The sequence below is a fragment of the Silene latifolia genome, chromosome X (assembly GCF_048544455.1).
Source record: "Silene latifolia isolate original U9 population chromosome X, ASM4854445v1, whole genome shotgun sequence".
Classification (NCBI taxonomy): Eukaryota; Viridiplantae; Streptophyta; class Magnoliopsida; order Caryophyllales; family Caryophyllaceae; genus Silene; species Silene latifolia.
Window position 1 is genome coordinate 85,558,071 of NC_133537.1, and position 21,840 is coordinate 85,579,910.

The following is a 21,840-nucleotide window of genomic DNA, read 5'->3' on the forward strand; positions in this document are numbered from 1 at the left end:
CTTTATTTGGGATTTATGCTAATCTTTCCACAATTCTTAGATTCATCTAAGATTATGGAAGGCTAGGCCTGAAAGATCATAGATCCTAATTAGACTCTCTAATTAAAAATCAAATTATCTCATAATTTGTGTTTAGATGATCTATGTAACATGCATGCAATATTAAAGCATTTTAATAAAAGATTTAGAAGAAGGAAATCGAATCTCCTTACATTGGGTATGGAAAAATTAAGGCACAATCTAGATTACCTATCTAGGTTGTTCTTGAGCTCAAAATGATGGAAGATCCTCCTAACACAAATCTCCAAATAGAAGATCTCCTTTTAGAAGCACCCAAGAACAAAATACCCAAATTTCTAACAAACATTAACTAGATATTGTGCTAGAAATACCCTTGATTATATAAGAATAATACTAACACTCTTAGTATATTTTTAAGCTTTTTCTTTACTAACAATTAGTAAGGTTTTTATTATTTTAGAGAGAGGAAATTTTATTTTACACAAACAATGTTCAAGTGTGTGAAAATGAACAATTGTGTGGGTGTGTAAAGAGGAGGGAGGCCGGGTAGGTAGTGAGGGGAGTGGAGTGCTTTTTGCAATTTTTATGTCCAATAAGAATTGCATGTGGAAGACAAATGTTGTGGGAGGTTGCACAACCAATAAAACAATGAGGTGCATAATCATTGTGTTCATGCACAATAATTGATGTACACACGGTCCGATGTTACGTAATCGGGTCCATTTTGGTTCTTATATTTGTCGCACAAATACGCGCAGTTATTATTTTAAACATCGTTTTATGTTCAAATAATTCTCGATTAATTTTGTCCAAAACACTCCATAAAAATACGTGTACAACTACACATATTATTTACCTAAAAATATTAATCACATTAATCAATTAGTACAATTTTAGTGAATTAACAATTAATTAACTAAAACACGTCTCATAAAATTTATTATTCAATTATCGCATAATTAAATAATAACTGCCGCGACTCGAGTTCGCAACTCGAAATCTCTCTAAAAAGACTGACTAACCTTTTAGTCAATAAATCAAGGGACTAAATAAATTGTATCTCATACAATTAATTAGTTATCAATTGGGGTTTGTTCCTTTTGGTGTGACCGAAAGCGGTCAGTTGATCACCGCCGTCACACGACAATAACGTCAAACTCTAGTCAGCCAACCGTTATCGATTTACGTTAATCAACTGACGAGGATCATAAAATAAATATCCTGATGATATTCCTTTAATGAGATTAATGATGTAAACGCACTATTGTGGAGGACACTCACTCCAACAATCTCCCACTTGTCCGACACAAGATGTGCGCTACCAATTCTCTTGTCCGTTTTAATCTCCCACTCAATGCAAGGTGTCTTTCAGGTCGCACTTGCACATGAACATACCACGAGTGGTTTTCTCGATCGGGAGTGTGACTACAAGACCGAAAAAATCTACCATAGATTACTTCCGAGCGTGGCCACGCATTTATAGTCACAACTCCTCGAGTGGCCTTGAGATATAGTAACCCAACGTGGGTGGACAATTCCTGTATGCCCTATCTATCTTTGCTCAATACAGCTCACCGTGACTCCGAAGATGCCCTTTGGCCTCCTTTCACGGCACGACCTAGGACAAAAACCAAAGTCACTCGGAAACTGCACTGACTTGGATAATAGTCTCTAGTCAAAAGAATTGACTCATAGGAACATCTTAGAGATCCTTGCCAGGACCAGGCATCTATAATAGAACTAAGGGACTCTCTAAATGGTCACTGTCCGGCAAAGTGTCACACACTCTACCTATGTAATCAACTAGTCATCACATATGACCTCATGGTGTTGAACCAACCATCAATCGACTTAGAATCTAGTCACTCTGAGACGTCAACTCATTAAGTGACTAGGGATAAAATACAATTTTCATCTTATTCACTTGAATAGTGTTCAACATTGTCTCCACAACTTATTCAGATAAACAAGGTATTATAAATTTAGTCACACTAAATAAAAGAGTTCATAAAAGAATGCTTAAACAATGAATGCGATTATCATATATATAAAAAGTGATACAATATCCAATTATTACATATCCATAATCTAAAGAAATTCTGGTACTGGTCTCAATCCCATTGCGACGCCATGACCATCATGCTTAGCCTTTGATAAAGGCTTGGTTAAAGGATCAACAATATTATCGTCTGTCCCAACTTTACAAATGTCTATTTCCTTCCTTTCCACATAATCTCTAATTACATGGTATTTCCTTTCAACGTGTCTAGATTTATTACTAGACTTCGACTATTTTTCTTGAAAAATAGCCCCACTGTTATCACAATATAGAGTGATCGGATCTTTGGCGGAATGGACTACTCCTAGTCCCTCCATAAATTGCCGAATCCAAACAGCTTCCTTTGCAGCCTCAGACGCTGCAAGGTACTCAGCCTCTGTTGTAGAATCTGCAGCAATGCTTTGCTTGAAGCTCTTGCAGCAAACAGCTCCTCCATTTAGCATAAACACATAGCCAGATTAGGATTTCATATCATCCCGATTGGTTTGAAAACTTGCGTCCGTGTAACCTCTTACACGCTACACAGTTTCTCCTCCAAACACTAAGAACAGATCCTTAGTCCTTCTCAAGTACTTAAGGATGTTCTTTACAGCTATCCAGTGATTCTCACCAGGCTTGGCTTGATAACGACTTGTCATGCTCAAGGCATACGCGACGTCGGGACGAGTGTAAATCATAGCATACATGATAGACCCAATAGCGGAAGCATAAGGGATGGTCTTCATGCGTATAATCTCCTTAGGGGTAGAGGGAGACTGTGACTTGCTTAAAGTGATCCCTTGGCCCATAGGTAGAAATCCTCTCTTAGAGTCTTTCATATTGAACCGGTCAAGAAATTTGTCAATATAATCTTCTTGACTCAATGCTAGTATCCTCTTGGACCTATCTCTATAGATCCGGATAACCAAGATTCGTTGCGCCTCTCCTAAGTCCTTCATCTGGAAGTGATTCCCTAGCCACTCATTAACGGATGTGAGGGAAGGAATATCATTCCCGATGAGCAATATATCATTCACATATAGGACAAGGAAAGCAACCTTACACCCACTAAACTTCGTGTACAAACACGGTTTTTCAACACTTCGAGTGACACCGTATTGTTTAATAACATGATCAAAGCGATGATTCCAACTCCGAGATGCTTGCTTAAGACCATAGATGGACTTCTTAAGCTTACACACCTTCTTAGGGTTAGATGAATCCACAAAACCTTCAGGTTGTGTCATGTACACTTCCTCTTCTAGAATCCCATTCAAGAAGGCGGTTTTGACATCCATTTGCCAAATCTCATAATCATGAAACGCGGCAACCGCTAAGATTATCCTAATAGACCGAAGCATAGCGACTGGAGCGAAGGTTTCGTCATAGTGTAGACCATGAACTTGGGTGAAACCTTTTGCCACCAATCTAGCTTTGTAAACATCTATATGTTTATCCACGCCGAGCTTAATTTTATGTACCCATTTACACTGAAGGGGTCTCACTCCCTCAGGTATATCCACCAAGTACCATACTTGGTTCTCGTACATGGAATCCATTTCGGACGGCATGGTTTCTAGACAAAGCGAGGAATCGGGACTAGACATGGCCGATTTGTAGGTAGTGGGTTTGTCACTTTCCAAAAGTAACAAAACACCATCCTCTTCGATGTTACCAAGGTAGCGGTCAGGTGGATTAGAAATCCTACTTGACTTTCTAGGAACGATTACCGTTTCAGAGGACGAGGGAACATTATCCTCCACGCTCCCCTCTACCTCATTCTCGTTGTGTGGCTCTCGAACTTCGTCAAGTTTAAATTTTCTCCCACCTTGTCTCCTAGAAATAAACTCTTTTTCTAGGAAGACAGCATCACGAGCCACAAACACTTTGTTCTCGTTTTTATTGTAGAAGTAATAGCCACGTGTTTTCCTTGGATATCCTACAAAAAGACATTTGTCAGACCTGGGTGCAAGATTATTGTCAGATTTAATCTTGACATAAGCTTCGCAATCCCAAATACGCATGAATGAAAAATGGGGGACTTTCCCTGTCCATATCTCATATGGAGTATTATCGGCCGCTTTAGTCGGGCTTCGATTTAGTGAAAATATTGCAGACAAGAGAGCAACACCCCAAAATGAATCACGAAGCTCTGTTAGACTCATTATAGACTGAACCATATCTAATAAAGTTCGGTTTCTCCTTTCAGCCACAACATTTAATTGTGGTGTCCTAGGAGGAGTCCATTATGATACAATACCACAATATTTTAGGTGTGAATCAAATTCAGAATTTAGGTATTCACCACCACGATCCGATCGTACGGTCTTAATTCTTTTATCCAATTGGTTCTCTACTTCATTTTGAAACTCTTTGAATTTGTCAAAAGCTTCACTTTTGTTATTCATCAAGTAGATATATCCATATCTACTCAAATCATCAGTAAAGGTAATGAAGTAGTGAAAACCTCCTCTAGCGGTGATGGTTAATAGTCCACACACATCTGTGTGTATAAGAGCTAAAACCTCACTTGCTCGTGTCCCTTTTCCCGCAAAAGGTGCACGAGTCATCTTGCCTAAAATGCAAGACTCTCATATACCGTAGGATTCGAAATCAAATGGTTTGAGCACTTTTGATGAAGCAAGTCTCTCAATGCGTCTTTCGTTTATGTGACCTAAACGACAATGCCAAAAGTAGGATTCATTTAGATCATCCGTTTTGAGCTTTTTGGTTTCCACATGATAAACGTCAATAACATCATTTAAAACATAAATTCCTCCAATTGAAATGGCCTTGCCATAAAACAAATCATTCAACGAAAAAGTACAACTATTATTCTTAATCATAAAACAAAAGTCTTTCGCGTCTAACGCGGAAATGGAGATGATGTTCTTGGTTAAAGTTGGTACAAAATAACACTTATTTAAAAACAACTCTAAGCCACTAACTTGCGGGTCGCACAAACATTTACCTTAAGGGGATGGTGGAGGATGGGTTAGTAGAGGTGGATCATTTAACGTTTCCGGCCGACTTCTATGTCCTTGACAAGGAGGTCGACTCAAGGGCCACTCCGATCCTTTTAGGAAGGCCTTTTATGAAAACCTCTAAGACAAAGATTGACGTGTTTAATGGGAACCTCACTATGGAATTTGACGGAAAGAAACTCACATACAACATCTACGATGCAATGAGACAACCTAATGACTCACATTCATGCTACTTCTTGAACGTAATTGAGCCAATTATAACCCAAATGTATAGTTTTTGTCAAAGGGATCCTCTTGAGGTTGCCGTCACTAAAGATTTGGAACAAGAAGGTTTGCATGTAGTGTTGTCTCATGATGTGCAGGAATATTCTAAGGACTTGGACAAATAAGAAAGTCTTGAAGATGGGGAAGAAGCACTAAAAGAAGAAACTCAAGATGCACGAACCAGCCTAGGACGCAGCCTGCACACTACAACGCAACCTGCGTCAGACTACGCAACCTGTGTCCCTTCACGCAGCATGCGTGCTCCTCGGGTGTCAGCTGAAATGGTAGCCTTTCAAGAGCATAAATTCCCTACCCCATTCATCCCCCTAGAAGCCAATCTTGAGCGACCATTACCCTCCACTACCAAACCATCTAAACATGAACCAAAACCTCTTCCAAACCACCTTAAGTATATATTCTTGGGAGAAAAAAATACTCTCCCATTAATTATCTCAAATCAACTCAAGAAGAAGCAATAGGAGAGGTTGGTAACCATTTTGAAAGACCATAGGAAATCTTTCGGGTGGAGCATCGCCGATATCAAAGGAATAAGTCCAAGTACTTGTATGCACAAGATTTGGTTGGAAGGGGGTGCAAAACCCGTGAGACAACCTCAACGAAGACTCAATCCACCCATGATGGAAGTGGTGAAAGAGGAGGTCATAAAGCTACTTCAAATGGAAATCATTTACCCCATTAGTAATTCCCATTGGGTAAGTCCTACTCAAGTTATACCGAAAAAGGGCGGGGTGACGGTAGTCAAGAATACCCAAGGGGCATAGATTCCCACCCATTTACAAACAGGATGGCGGCTATGTATTGAGTACTACCATCTCAACCAAGTCAGTCTAAAAGACCATTTCCCCTACCCTTTCTAGACCAAATGCTAGAAAGTTTGGGTGGAAAAAAGTATTATTGTTTTTTGGTCGGGTACTCCGGATATTTTCAAATCCCTATTTAACCGGAGGACCAATCCAAAAAAACTTTCACTTGCCCTTTTGGTACCTATGCATAGCGTCGAATGCCTTTCGGTTTGTGCAACACACCGGGAACTTTCCAACGTTGCATGATGAGCAACTTCTCCGACTATGTGGAGCGCATATTAGAAATCTTCATGGACGATTTCACCATCCATGGAGACTCCTTTGAGTCGTGTATAAACCACCTAGATATGGTCCTAACACGGTGTATAGACTCTCACCTCATATTAAATTCCAAGAAGTGTCATTTAATAGTGAGTAGTGGCATCGTGCTAGGACATATAGTATCGAAAACAGGGATTGAGGTGGATATGCAAAAGAGGAAGTGATTAAAAGCTTGCCATATCCAACTAATACTCAAGATATTAGGTCGTTTTTGGGACACGCCGGCTTCTAAAGAAGGTTTATAAGGGACTTTTCAAAAATTATTAACCCCTTATGCAACCTCTTGCATAAAGATACGGAGTTTTTGTTTGATGATGATTGTAGGAAGGCGTTCGATTTATTAAAGGAAAGGCTTGTGTCGGCTCCAATCATCTAAGCACCAAGATGGGACCAGCCCCTCGAAATCATGACGGATGCAAGTGATTATGCTATAGGAGCCATGTTGGGACAAAAAGAAGACAAAGATTCCTATGCCATCCAATACGCCTCCTCCCTTCTAAATGATGCTCAAAAGAACTACACCACACCCGAGAAGGAATTCTTGGCGGTAGTGTATGCCCTTGAGAAGTTTATCTCTTACTTATTGGGATTCAAAGTAATCGTTTACACCGACCACAAAGCCATCACTCAACTCGTGAGAAAGAAAGATACAAAATCGAGGCTTATGCAGTGGGTCCTCCTCTTAAGTGAGATCGATATTGAATTAAGGGAAAAGAAGGGATTAGCAAATGTTGTGGCCGATCACCTTAGTCGGCTACATCTTGATGAACAACAAATGCAAAGGATGGGTGTAGTAGATGGGAGTTTACCACATGAATCACTTTATGCATTAAGTATGACGGAACTTTGGTGTGCTAATTTGGTAAATTACATGGTGACTAAGAAGTTCCCTACTTCTTTATCATCGAGTCAACGAAACAAGATTAAAGCTGATGCTAGGTTCTATATTTGGGATGACCCCTATTTGTGGAAGATTTAACAAGATCAAGTGATTCGATGTTGTGTGCCGGATGTTGAAATACCACCCATTCTCAAACATTGTTATGAGTATGCATGCGGAGGTCACTTTGGACCCCAAAGAACGGCAAAGAAGATACTAGAGTGTGGGTTTTATTAGCCCAACATTTTCAAGAATGCCCACGTCTTCACCAAAACTTGTGATAAATGCCAAAGAGTTGGAAACATCTTAAGGAGGAATGAAATGTCTCAACACCCTATGCTCTTCTTGGAAATCTTCGATATGTGGGGAATAGATTTTATGGGGCCATTCCCCAACTCAAATGGGTATCTCTACATCCTTCTAGCGGTGGACTATGTGTCGAAATGGGTAGAAGCCATTCCAACCCAGAATGATGTCGCGAAAACCGTTTCAAGCTTTGTACAAAGCCACATCATTTCAAGATTTGGGTACCCGAGAGCACTGATAAGTGATCGTGGCACCCATTTTTGCAACCGACTCATGGAGGGATTACTCAAGAAGTAAGGGGTCATACACAAGGTATCCACCGCTTACCACTCACAAACCAATGGGCAAGCGAAGGTATCCAATCGGGCAATCAAAGGGATCCTAGAGAAAACGGTGAACCCCGATAGGAAGGATTGGAGTCAACGGTTGAACGACGCTCTTTGGGCATATCGCACCGCTTATAAGATCCCAATTGCTATGTCTCCGTATCGACTCATCTATGACAAGGCATGCCACCTCCCCTTGGAAGTAAAGCATAAAGCCTATTGGGCAATCAAGTATTTCAATCAAAGCCTAGATGACGCGGGCCTTCATAGGAAGCTACAACTTCAAGAGATAGAGGAAATCCGTCTTGATTCTTAAGACAATGCCGCCATATACAAAGAAAAAGCAAGAATATGGCATGGCCGAATGATTAGTCGTAAGGAGTTCAAGGAAGGTAAAAAAGTCCTTGTTTTCCAAAACCGGCTAAAATTGTTCACCGGCAAATTAAGATTAAGATGGTTTGGTCCATACATCGTGAGGAAAGTCCACTCTCATAGAGCGGTTGAAGTTGAAACCCAAGCTCAGGGAAGATGATAAAGGTAAATGGACAACGGCTCAAAGCTTATCATGATGGGATGGAAACGCAAATGGCAGAAGAGATCACCTTGGAAGAACACCATTTATCAAGAATGATGGAAATGAAGCACTAAGTTGAGCCATCGACGTTAAAAATACGGCAAAAATTGTAAATACACTCTCTTTAGTTTAGAATTTACCGCTTTCTGAGCTAAGAATTCCATTCATGTCATTTAATTCATTGTCATTTGTCGCATTTTTATAACATCAATTGCATCAAATTCTTTGAAGTTACTAATGCTCTTGTGGAGGTTAAATAGAAGAGTTTGGCATGAGGAAACGTGATGGAAAAAGACGTATGGAAATTTGTGAAGCATGAAGGAGAACTTAAGTGTGGGGGAGAGAAATCTCTCAATGAAAACGAGCACCAATTGAGCAAGTTTGAGAAGCCACCGACAGTCTAACATGGAGCCTGCGTCACCTAACGCAACCTGTGTCGTATGACACAGGCCTGCATCATCCTACGCAGCCTGCGTTGCTCTCAGATTTGCATATGTTTGTGCTCTTAAACACAATCACCCCAACACTTCTCCTTCATAATTTCCGAGAACACCCACAAAGCTTACTAATCCCTTATCTCAAACACCCCAAACCTTCATCAAACCTCCACACATCATCACTACTAATCACCCTCCCCTAGCACAAATTCATCAAATTTGTGATTTCCACCACAAATACCACCCTAAAACAACTTTGACAGATTTTTCCCCAAATTTATCAAGAACCCTAATTTGAGAATCATCATATTCAAGTTTCAAACGGGATTTAAAGGTTCAAGGAGGGTTTTGCAAGGATTCTACAACAACTAGTGACAAGCTTTGTGTGGAACCAGGAAGGTAGAACCATATTCTCCCATCTTAATTTTTGCACATTTGTTTTGTCTCGAAATTAAGAGTCTTTTGGATTCATTATTTCGTTTCTGCACTTGTTGTTGAGTTGTTACCATTTTTGTGGTAAAAACTTTTCTGGGTGAGGTAGAGGAAATCATCAAACACAAGTTACATAGTTGTTGATAAGTAGTGCACTCCAAGTGTTTGTTGATTTGCCTCATAGAGTGAAAAATTCTTTTGAGTGGTATTTGTTGTATTTGTCTCTAAAAAGCAAAGTGTAGGATTACCCCCAAGTTGACAAAGTTATTTAGAGAAAGGGTAAGGCCAAGAGGCAAGCGGTTGAGGAGGTTGATTCGGATGTAGAGGAAGTGTTCATGGGTCATGAGGGCATGACCTCCGCTCAACTAAAAATTTAGAACAAGTTCTTTGCACCAAAACCTCAAAATGTTGTCACCACAATATTCCTTTGCCCGGCCACATTGAAAAAACTTGGCCTTTACGACACCACTTTCTCATTACTAGCTACAGTGGGGCTAGAGGCCTACCTTCATGAGGATACTTGAGATATCACTTATTGCTCATACACATATGAATTCCTCACAACCTTGACCGAGCTTGATGTAGATGATAGTGCCAACCGTGCCTATAAGTTTAGACTCCATAAAAAATGCCAACCGAGGAATTTTAGGATGCACTAACGGATAAGACCTCTACCACCAAGGATGAAAATATTTCCGCCCTCAACTCTCCCCCCCCCCCCCCCCCCCCCCCCCCCCCCGAGTAATAGGCCGTCTCATTATAACCCTTTTCACGGTCGTTGGGGAACCTACCAAGGTAGGTGAAGCGGTCAAGCTTTAGTTGTGGACCATGCTCCCCGAGGGAGTGGGTATTCCGGATTGGGAAAAGTTGTTTATGGATGCATGCTTGCATCATGAATTGAAACAATCGGGTGGAAACATCCATAATGGTGGACTTGTGACCTTATTTGTCAGACATTTCCATGGCCAAATACCCGAAAGCCAAGCCGTCAATGAATCTATGGGCATTTGTTATTACAATGAATTTGCCCTTCAAGAATGTAACATGTTTCGAATTCTTCCAACGGTGGAACTTTCGGGGTATTGGTTGGAAAATAATGCTTTACCTTATCTTCGTTTACCCCTCGCATGCCACTTCCTAGAGGGCCTAGGGCTCGTGATTTCTATTGCCACAAAGATGCTAGTATTGAGAGTGAGCAAGAGCAAGGGGCAAGGAGGAGTGTATCAAGAAGGGGTGAAGTGAGGTAAAGGAGGGAGAGTGAAAGAGAAGAAGAGGAGAAGGAAATAGAGGATTGAAGAGCCTACTTTCCAACAACCGGGTGTGCACGCTACTTTTGTGCACGATACTCCTATGGAAGAAGCCGGGGGTTCCACTAACCCACCTTTGGAACCTTGGCAACATCAAATATACAAGTATTTTTGGTTGGTATATGGATTTCGGTTACTTGTCCTTAAGAGTTACCTAGACCAAAACAATATTTATAACTTCACAAACTACTCTACTCTTAGTAAATAGGTAAGTAAAGGTCGGATCCCAAGGGACGGCTATTGATGTAGGATTTTCGATTGCAAATGGTTGTGTCTAAGGGTGTCACAATTTGGGTTGAGGTAGGAGATCAACTAAACTAAATAAAAATGTAAACAAAATAATGAAAGCAATCAAGATGATTAAAATGAGATGTAAACAATTGATTAAAAGCACTAAGGTGTCATGGGTTCATAGGGGATTCATGGGATTTGATCATACAAACATATTTTCTACTAGATGCAAGCAATTATTATTGTGATGTGATCGAGTTAGTGTATATCTTACTATCCCTAAGAAGGTTTGGGTCCCGGAGCCGAATCGATTAGATTGTACAACACCTACAAGTCGACTTAATCCTCCCTATCCAACTATTTGCATGGTCTAATAAGACTCGAGTTGGTTTATGTCTTACAAGTCTCATTGAAAAGGTAACTGATGGGTAAAAAATGCAAGGATTCATAGGCTCGCATTTCATCAAACATAACATGTGCATAAATTAAAATCATAACAAGCAAGCAAATTAATTATGAAAACATATTATATTAAGCATGAATCGATCCCCATGTTGGTTTCCCCTAATTCCCCATTAATCCTAGTTAAGGAAATTACTCACTCATTATCAAGTTTAACATGCTAACAAGGTTGTTAATCATACTAGCAAGGCAAAACATGATGAACAAATGAAGATGATTAACAATAATTAAAAAGGGATTAAGAGAGAATTATACCTATAAAGATGATTCCAAATAATAAAGCAAAGAATAATAGATGTACTTGATGATTGATGGAAGGTTGTCAATCCAAATAAACCCAAATAATCTTCTAATTACCCAAAATAAATGATGAACAATAGAGAAATTAAGGAATGATTAAGAAATGATATTTGTATTAATGTTAAATTTAGAATTGATTCAAAGATTAAGAAAGTATTAGGACTTGATTAAGATAAGATTAAGATCTATTAAGATGACATGCTAATCTAGGTAGTACAATGGGGTATTTATACTAGAGATTAGGTATAAAGATTAGGGTTACTAAGGGCTTAAGTGTCTATTAAGACCCTTAAGAAAAGTTGAGGAAGTGCTCCTCTCCAAGGAGATGCTCATCTCCATTTTGGTGGTCTCCAGAAGATCTGCTCGTCCCGAGCGTCTAGGCAGCAGGGACGGTTGGTTCTGCATGGGGATCCGAGCGGATTGTGGGAAGGACGCTCGGATCATTTGGCCTCAAGACGAGCGTCTTGGCATCGGGACGCTCGGATTGTAGCAGGGAGACGCTCGTCCTGGGCAGGGCGACGCTCGGATTCCTTGTCAGTCACTTCTCTTCTTTTCTTTCCTCAACAATCCTCGAGGATCTTGTTGGAGATGCAAGGATCCTTTCATCATTGCCCACTCTACTTTATTTCCTACATAGGACTTCTAGCATTGTCTTCCCTTTGATGCTTGGTCATTGAATTTGATCAATTTAGCTCCATTTTGCCATGAAAATGTAAGGTTTGCACTCCTTTCCTACCAAGGGAACAAAACCTCAAAGAATATGCAAAACGGGAAACTAAAGATAGTAAATGACCCAATTATGCACTAAAAAGCATAGGAACGAGGCTAATTCGGGGACTAAATATGCTTAAATATGAGTCACATCAAATATCCCCAAACCGAACCTTTGCTCGTCCCGAGTAAAGAGGTGACAAAAACTAGGACACTTATTCAAACTAACCTACTAATATAGCCGATGTGAGACAATTAGCGGGTCTCACTCCGCCCCTTCAACTAACAACAAGACAACCATGAGGTAGGATGCCTTCTTGCAAGGCAAGGTGGGGCTTGCCAAAATGGCGACACATCCAAGCATTAAAGCACACAAAACAAGTAAATGGATGCATCTACAAAAGTGAATAGCCACTTTCCCCATCTAAGTGGCGGAAATTATCTAAAGGGGAAGCAATCTAAGGGTACACATTCCATTATAGATATGGTTTCTTCTAACTACTAAGCCTAGAAGGATACCAATAAATCACCTCCAAGTTGTGTCAAGCTAGGGTACCTTTGCCCTCAATCGTTAAATGCTTTCGTCAAGAGTAGACTCCCTATGGTGTTAGAAACACTGGAGGATCGCGGAATTCCCCTTCTTACCTAGACAAGAAGAAGGGTCGTCCCCTCTCTACCATGCATAAAAGTGGATACGATGGAAAAGGGATCAATAGAACTTGATTTTCATATGGGAGTTCGCTTTGTTGTTGTTTCCCCCCCCCCCCCCCAATTTGTGGCATTTGACATTTTGAGAACATTTCTTTTGCCATTTTTTTATGTTTGGCAATTTTGAAGCTTCAGGAGTCTATTTTTATTACTCCTCTTTTCTTTTGATGCAATTGCAAACTTTTTCTTTTCTTTTCATTTCTTGAACTCAAATTTTTGAACAATTTTGGTGCCCATTCCCTTTGATGACAAAATGTGGTAGAACATGGATGATGGATGGTTGCATGGTTTCAAGGGTCACCTTGTAATAAACGGTAGCCAAGGAGTTATCACACCACAAGGTACTCTTGACTAGGCCTTAATCCATGGGTCAAAGGATACTAGCATGACACATCCTAGGGTGTTTTACAAGCATTCCAATGAGCAAAGTCTCAAGAAGAAAAAGTATCTACAAGGGCCTATATACACTTGTCAAGCTTCCCAAATAGATGTTTTCACAAAATTTTCCTAAATGCAACTATATGCCATGATGCAACTAACATTTATACAACCTAATGCATATGCTTCTATCAACTAGTATGCCAAATAATCTAAATGCAATCATATAATCACATTGTTTATACCGCATCAATCAAAATAAAGCCACATAGTATTAACATAAAGAGGAAAAAGGAGATTGGAAAGATCATACCATGCGGTTTTCGATATCCTCATGTCTCGGATGTGGCGTAGTCGATCAATGTGAAAAAGGATGAACAAGCACAATATATTCAAGACTACACTACAAAGAAAATGAACATGTTTTTAGATTTTTGAATTTTTCAATTTTTTATGGATTTTGTTTTAATGAAATTAAAATACATGTTTTTGTATTTTTCAAAAAATTTCAATTTTTATCATTTTTGTTTAAAAAGTCATGTTAGAATTTTTCATCCCCACACTAGTATGGGCATTGTCCTCAATGGTAAATACGATAGGAAATTATGCAATTTATATGAAAATGCATGATTTCTAAGCTAAATGCAAACTATATGACATATAAACAAGAGTGAATGCAAACTAAGCTATGCTATATGATGCATGATTTTTTTTGTTTTGGTTGGAGAGCATAATTTAGATTAGCTCCCAATACATATGCATAAACTTCCCCAAACCAAAATAGACACTATTTCTAATGTCAAAAATTTGGGGAGTTCATGCATAAGGATGCTATGCATGAAATTACAATTGTCATTTTGGATTTTGAATGTGGGAACAATAAAAGAAACACCTCAATGTGGCCGAGGTGTGAGTCCTCTAGTTGATGCTAGGACTCAAAAATCATGATCAAGATAAAAATTATATGAAAAACAAGAGAAACAAACAAACCTTAAAGGAGGTGTAGGAAACTCACAAAGCAATGTGGCATCCTCCCAAGAGCTTGCTAATCTTCAATCTTCGCCCATGGCGTCATCACTATCATCTCCATCATCATCAACCTCTTCACTAGAATCAACCTCCATAGATCCGGAGTTATCATCACTTGCACTTGAACTTCCTTATTCTTCTTCTTCACCTTCTTCATTTTCTTCTTCATTTTCTTCACCTTCTTGTGCACTACTCTCAACAACAACCATCTCCTCTTCACCCAAGCTACCACCTCTAGAAGCACTAGGAAAGAAGATTTCCTTATCCGCCCAACTAGGCAAAGGACAAGATGGGTCAAGAAGTCTTTGCCTAGCAAGATGTAGGAGAGGCGGATATTATGCTTTATAAGCATCGACTCTATCCTCATAAGCTTGCTTGTGCATTTCTTTCATCAAGAGAGTCAAGTAGTCATTCCCCGCCTTAACATTTTCGGGTTGAAATTCATGGTAGGTGAATGGGTAAGGTGGGGTGATAATGGAAGAGTAGGACTCGGCAATGTCGTCCCCTTGATTTTGTATAATGTACTCGGCTTCCTCGGAGAGTGGGAGAAGGTAGTTTGGCCTATGACCATTTAATCGGCAAATATTACTTGGCAATGTGAAGGATTTAGCATCTTTTTTTAACCACCCAAATTTGTCATCAAGAGTATCATTCGTGACACATTGGAATTTTTGAACCATGGTGGCTAGATCAATGATATGGCCTCCCTTAACCGATTTATAGGTGTTATCCTTGTTGAAGTTTCGGTTGAAGTGTTTTGTTAAATAAGTTACCAAACCTCCATTAAAAATAAAGGTCGTGCCTTCTTTGCCATGATCGACTTTGAGCCACCTCTCAATCAAAAGTTGAAGAATGTTGTACTTTTTGGTGAATTCTCTTCCAATGTTCAAGGTCGACTCGAGATAAATAAAGTCAAGTTCGGTGAAATAGTTCATTTCCTTCCTAGCAATCAAAGTATGCCCAACAACCTTGTGCCACACTCTTATGCCTGGTGATGTGACCATTATTTGAGCGTATTTAGTCCCCGAATTAGCCTTGTTCCCATGCTTTTTAGTGCATATTTAGGTCATTTATTATCTTTAGTCCTTTGTTTTGCATATTCTTTGAGGTTTTGTTCCCTTGGTAGAAAAGGAGTGCAAACCTTGCATTTTCATGGCAAAATAGAGCTAAATTGATCGAATTCAATGACCAAGCATCAAAGAGAAGACAAGACTAGAAGGCCTTTGTACATATTATAGTAGATGGGCAATGATGTGGAAAGATCCTTGTATCTCCGACAAGATCCCCGAGGATTGTTGGAAGAAGGAGGAAGAAAAGAATAATAGAAGAAAACTGGTCAAGAATCCGAGCGGCTTGACCCTCGGGACGCTCGTCCAAGACAGCCAGAATCCGAGCGTCCGGCCATGGAATCCGCTCGTCCAGCAGCCAGGCAATCCGCTCGTCCCGCTGCCTTGGACGCTCGGATTGTGTTACAACAACTTTCGTTTTCTTCTTGTTCTATGAAGGATGCGCATATTTCGGAAAGACCGGCAAAAAGGAGACCGGCATCTCTTTTGAGAGGAGCGATTCCTCAAGGACTTAATCGTCATTTAAGCCCTTAGTAAACCCTAATTGTGTACCTAATCCCCACTATAAATACCCCATTAGTCTAATTAGATGTTCATGTTCTTCTAATCAATCTCTAGTGTAGTTTATATCATTCTAATCTCTTCTTAATCTTGTAATCAACTTTTAATCAAGTCTTATTACAAATCTCATTTCCTTAATCTCTCTTTTGTTCATCTTTTATTTTGGGTAATTGAAGATTATTTGGGTTATTATTGGGAGATTGATAACCTTCCAATCATTCATCAAGTACTTCTATTATTCTTTGCTTTATTATTGGAATCATTAGTAGGTATAATTCTCTATTCCCTTTTTAATTATTGTTAATCTTATTCATTTATTCATCATGTTTTGCGTTGTTGGTATGATTGACAACCTTGCTAGCATGTTTACCATGATAATGAGTGAGTAGTTTCTTTAACTAGGGTTAATGGGTAATTAGGGGAAACCAGCATGGGGGGATGATTCATGCTTAATTTAATATGTTTTCATAATTTATTTTCTTGCTTGTTGTGATCTCAACTTATGCATATGTTATGTTTGATGAAATGCGAGCCTATGAATCCTTGCATTTTTTACCCATCACTTACCTTTTCAATGAGACTTGTAAGACATAAACCAACTAGAGTCTCATTAGACCATGCATATAGCTGAGTAGGGAGGATTAACTCGACTTGTAGGTGTTGTACAATCTAATCGATTCGGCTCCGGGACCAAAACCTTCCTAGGATTTTAAGATATAAACCAACTCGATCCATCACAACAATAATTGCTTGCTTATAATTTGACAATATGTTTGTATGATCAATTCCCATAAATCCCCTATGACCCCATGACACCCTAGTGCCTTTTATAAATTGTTTACATCCCTTTTTTTCATCTTACTTGTTTACTTTTATTGTTATTTAGTCTAGTGATCTTCTACTTCACACTCCAAATTGTGACACCTCTAGACACCGCTACTTACAATTGAAAATCTTACTTCAATACCCGTCCCTTGGGATCCGACCTTTACTTACCACTTTACTAATAGAAGAGTTGTTGGTGGAGATATAAATATTGTTTTGGTCTAGGTGCTCCTAACAACAAGTAACCGAAATTAAGCTCCAAGTGAGTTCGACCAAAAATGGCGCCGTTGTCGGGGACGGTGTTAACTTGATTTAGATTTTCTTAGATTGTTATTAGTTGTGTCTTTCTTTGCCTTGGGGAAGTAAAACTCCTCAAGGTTTGTTCTAATTATTTTCGAGTTGTTTGATATTTTGCATGTCTAGAAGATCACAAGGTAACTTGTTACCCATTGAACACGAAATTGAAAGAACTTTGACAAACAATGGAAGACTTGCTAGAGGTACTTTGAGAGGTATTGGTGAGGTTGTAGATATTCAACCAAAAACTATTGAGTTCGTCAATCCTTTTGCAAGAGAAGGTGAGGAGAACCCAACACAAAATCCAACACAAAATCAACCCACAATGCCTAAATTTTCATCACATTTCGTACAAACCGAGGAGAACCTACCCAATGGTACTCCCACACCACAACACTTAACCGGAAATTTTATTGCTAAATCCGCATTTATCCAATTAGTTGAAAGAAGCCAATTTGGGGGGATGCCTAGTGAAGACCCTCATTCTCACATGGAGACTTTTTGTGACTATTGTGATGCGATTTTACAAACCGGTGTAACTCAAGACCAAATTCGATGGGTCTTATTCCCTTTTTTCTCTAATTGGCACCGCAAAACAATGGTTGAAAGGCCTTGATAAGGCTACTCTCGGAATTGACTCTTGGAAGAAATTGGCTCTAGGTTTCTACAAAAACTTCTACCCACCGGAAAAGACTAACATGCTAAGAGCTCAAATTACGGGTTTTAAGCAAAGAGATGAAGAATCTTTATATGAAGCTTGGGAGCGGTTCAAGGGAATTTGTCGCTCATGTCCTCATCATGGACTTAGCGAGTGGTTCTTGGTACAACAATTTTGGAATGGTCTTTATGAAGACTCAAGAAACATTCTCAACATGGGATCAAATGGTATGTTCACCGAAGTTGACGATAATCAAACTTGGAACAAGATTGAGGAAATGGTAGTCCATAATTCACAATATAATAGACCTCGCAAGGCTACTAGAGGAGGAAAGCATGAAGTGGACTCTATTACTCAATTGGGTGCTCAACTTAGTGCTCACATTGATACCATCAACTTGAAGTTCGAAAAAGCTATGGCTAGACTTGAAGAAGCCTCAAAATCACCAAAGCATCATGTTAATGCCATGACGGCATCTTCATCAATCCCAAGTGGGACATGTGAGAATTGTGGAACTTTGGTACATGACCAAAGTGAATGTAGGGGAACAAATTAACAAGTGAATGCTTTTCAAGCATACAAGAGTGGTACCCCTTATTCTAATTATTACAATGAAAACACCAAATTTCACCCAAATCTCTCATACAAAAGCCAAAATGTTAAAAACCCTCAACCAACATACACCCCACCTCCCATGAGAAACCAAAATGACCAAGGTTTTGATGTTCAAAACGCGGTCCTCCAAATGCAAAAGAATCAACAAGAGTTTTTGACTCAAATGCAAAAGGATAGTCAAGCAAAGGACATCACCATCAACAACATCCTAGCCCATACCAAAATGTTGGAAACCCAATTGACTCAACTAGCATCTTCAAGTTCTCAAAGACAAAAGGGGCAATTACCACCTCAAAGTAATCCCCTAAGACATGAAACGGTTAGTGCCATCCACTTGAGGAGTGGTACGAGATATGAAGGACCAAAGAAGCAAGTTGAGGATGAAGTTGTGGAAGCTAGTGACAAAGAATAAGTTGTGTAAAACTCCAAGGAAGGAGAACCAACAAAAGAAGAATTTTCAAAGAAAAGTGAAGACAAGGCCAAGGAGAAGGAACCCATTGTAATTAGACTTCCTTTTCCAATTCGTCAAGCTAAACCCAAATTTGATGACCAACTTGGAAAATTTATGGAAATTGTGAAGAATTTGGAAATCTCGATTCCTTTTACGGAATTAATCAATCACGTGCCGGCCTATGCAAAGTACATGAAGGACATCCTTACGAAAAAGAAGTCAATCCGAAAGCTTGAAACTATCGCCTTCACTAAGGTGAGTAGTGCAATCCTTCATGGGAGTTCACCCCCAAAACTTAAAGATCCGGGAAGCTTCTCAATACCGTGTACCATTGGCGACACCACGATTAACAAGGCCTTATGTGATTTAGGGGCTAGTGTGAGTGTTATGCCATATTCGGTGAGTAAAAGATTAGGGATGGGAGAGCTTAAATGTACCAACATCATGCTCCAAATGGCCGATAGATCAACGAAGACACCATTAGGGATATGAGAAGATGTTCCCGTAAGAGTTGGGAAGTTTTTCATCCCGGTGGACTTTGTCATTGTTGACATGGAAGAAGACTCCAATATTCCAATCATTCTAGGTATACCTTTCTTGTACACCGCAGGTGCGGTAATAGATGTGAAGCACGGAGAGATTACTCTAGAAGTGGGAGACGAGAGCATAACTTTGAACCTCGATAAGACCATGAGAGCTCCCCGTTTGCATGAACCATGCTTTATGGTTGATCACTGATGCCTGTCGTTGTGTGCACCAAAGATAAAATTTATAAGTCCGAACTACTACTATAGCTAGTGGCAGTCAGGGTCGAACCACAGGGAGGCGATGCAATTGATAGTTGTCTTATTTAAGTTCAAAAGTAACGGTGTGTGGGGGTTTGATTTGATTTGGTCTATAGCTAAAGATAATAAAAGAAATGTAAGCTAAATAAACGGATGAAAACAAATATTAAGAGGGTGCTAAGATGGTCGGTTCACTATAGTTTCGGCGGCAGTAAACTAGGTAGGTCTAAAACAAACACGTGAGACGGGAAAATAAGAAGTCATCTCGGTCCATTCTTATAGGTAGCATCTTTCGATCTCGCTACAGGTCCCTAATATCACTAATATTAACTTTCGTCCTGAAAAGTGACTAAAAAGGCTAAATTAACTCATCTCTCGATCTTATTAATTTAGTCGTCTTAATTAGGTAGGCTATCTCCCTTCACTATCTTTCGATCTTTATTGGGTCGGTCAAATCCTAGGCATTCAACTAGTCGCGTGCACTCGATTCGTCAAACATAGCAATTTAATTAATTAAAACGAAGGTGATCTCTCGTGGCCGGTCGATCGACCAGGTAGGCCAGTCGATCGACCAAGGCGCGATTCGGGTCTACTATTCTAATGCCGCCTACTGCTACAGATTCCCTACATCCTAGCACAGCGTATTTAGCTACTCATGACTATGACGAAACAACAACAAGATTAAGCTGTAAAACTACTGAATTCATGATTAAAATAATTAAACAAACAAATAACATAAAACGGTAATTTCGGCTTCGGGAAACTAATCTAGCAATTCTACACTACGAACAAGTAGAGTAGTAAAACTGAAATAAGAGCAGAAGAATACCGAATGGAATAGGAGGAAACCGAAAGTACGAAAGAAAGTAAAGCAATATTCCTATTGTATGGAACAATTAAACTTAAATGCAAACCCTAATATTTCCCTAAAGTTTTCTGATAAAAGACTTGATAAAAACTGAATAATGTCAGGTTACGTTATATAGGAATATAACGTAACACTTATTCCTAAACCTAATACACAATGGGCTTCGGAAATCTCGTTCTATTAATTCACGTCAGAATTAACGGTATGGTCGATCGACCATAGCAGCCGGTCGATCGACTGGTCATCACTGAATAGTAGCTTCTGTAAGTCGTGGGTTGGTCGATCGACCATGGAGGCCAGTCGATCGACTGCTTTAGCTGATAGTCCGCTTCTAATTCTTCATAAAATTATTTTTTAAGCCTCGAAATGCGCACCAAGCTCGTTCCTTAAGTAAATACTTCACGTCAAATGCAATGCAAGATACTCGGGGACGGATTTAGCTCAATATCTACTCATTTCCGCATAAATCTGCAATATTACATAAAAATACGAAAGTAGACGAAATGGGGCAAATAGTAGCTTTAAACTACATAATTGAGCTTTGAAATGCGTGTAAAATGAGGTGTAAAACATCATATAAATGACACGCATCAAACTTCCCCAAACCAAACCTTTCCTTGTCCCCAAGCAAGAACTAGACTCGATTATAAAACTTAATGGAACGAGTTCAATCTCAGAGCGAAATGCAAATTGTAAAGCCTAAACCAATTTTAATGCAACAACTAACAATCAATTAGCAATATGAATCATGCAAACGAGTTATGTAGTCGTTAAAAACTGCTGAACCGTCAACTGTAGAGACTCATCATTATGAACTCTCACGGGTCGCTCAAATCACAATATAGCACAGGTGTATATATGTAAAGATAGAAAGAAGTAAATGTAATGACTCTCACCTAACTACGACCTATAAGAACATGCCTGCAATCTAATATGAAAATAATCTCTACAACCGTACATATGCATTCCGACCAAACAGATGACCATGACACATGCCGAGGTAAATATGGATATGTGAGGTATGGGTAAGAAGAGGCTAAGATAAATTTGGATAAAAACAGAGTTAAAAGTCAAGCTAGTAACTAAGGGAACCAAATTATGACAACATCCAACTTCTTGCTCAAACTTCAAATCAAAACGGTGCTAATAGCAAGCACAAATCTCATAATCTCCGATA

The 21,840-nt window shown here is 39.4% G+C and overlaps 1 non-coding gene across 1 annotated transcript; it reads right to left on the bottom strand.

The window, feature by feature from the left end:
- Positions 1-17,984: 17,984 nt before the first annotated feature.
- LOC141624446 (small nucleolar RNA R71) lies at positions 17,985-18,091 on the bottom strand. Its single transcript, XR_012534253.1, has one exon. It is a non-coding gene; the product is annotated as a small nucleolar RNA R71 (small nucleolar RNA).
- Positions 18,092-21,840: the final 3,749 nt, after the last annotated feature.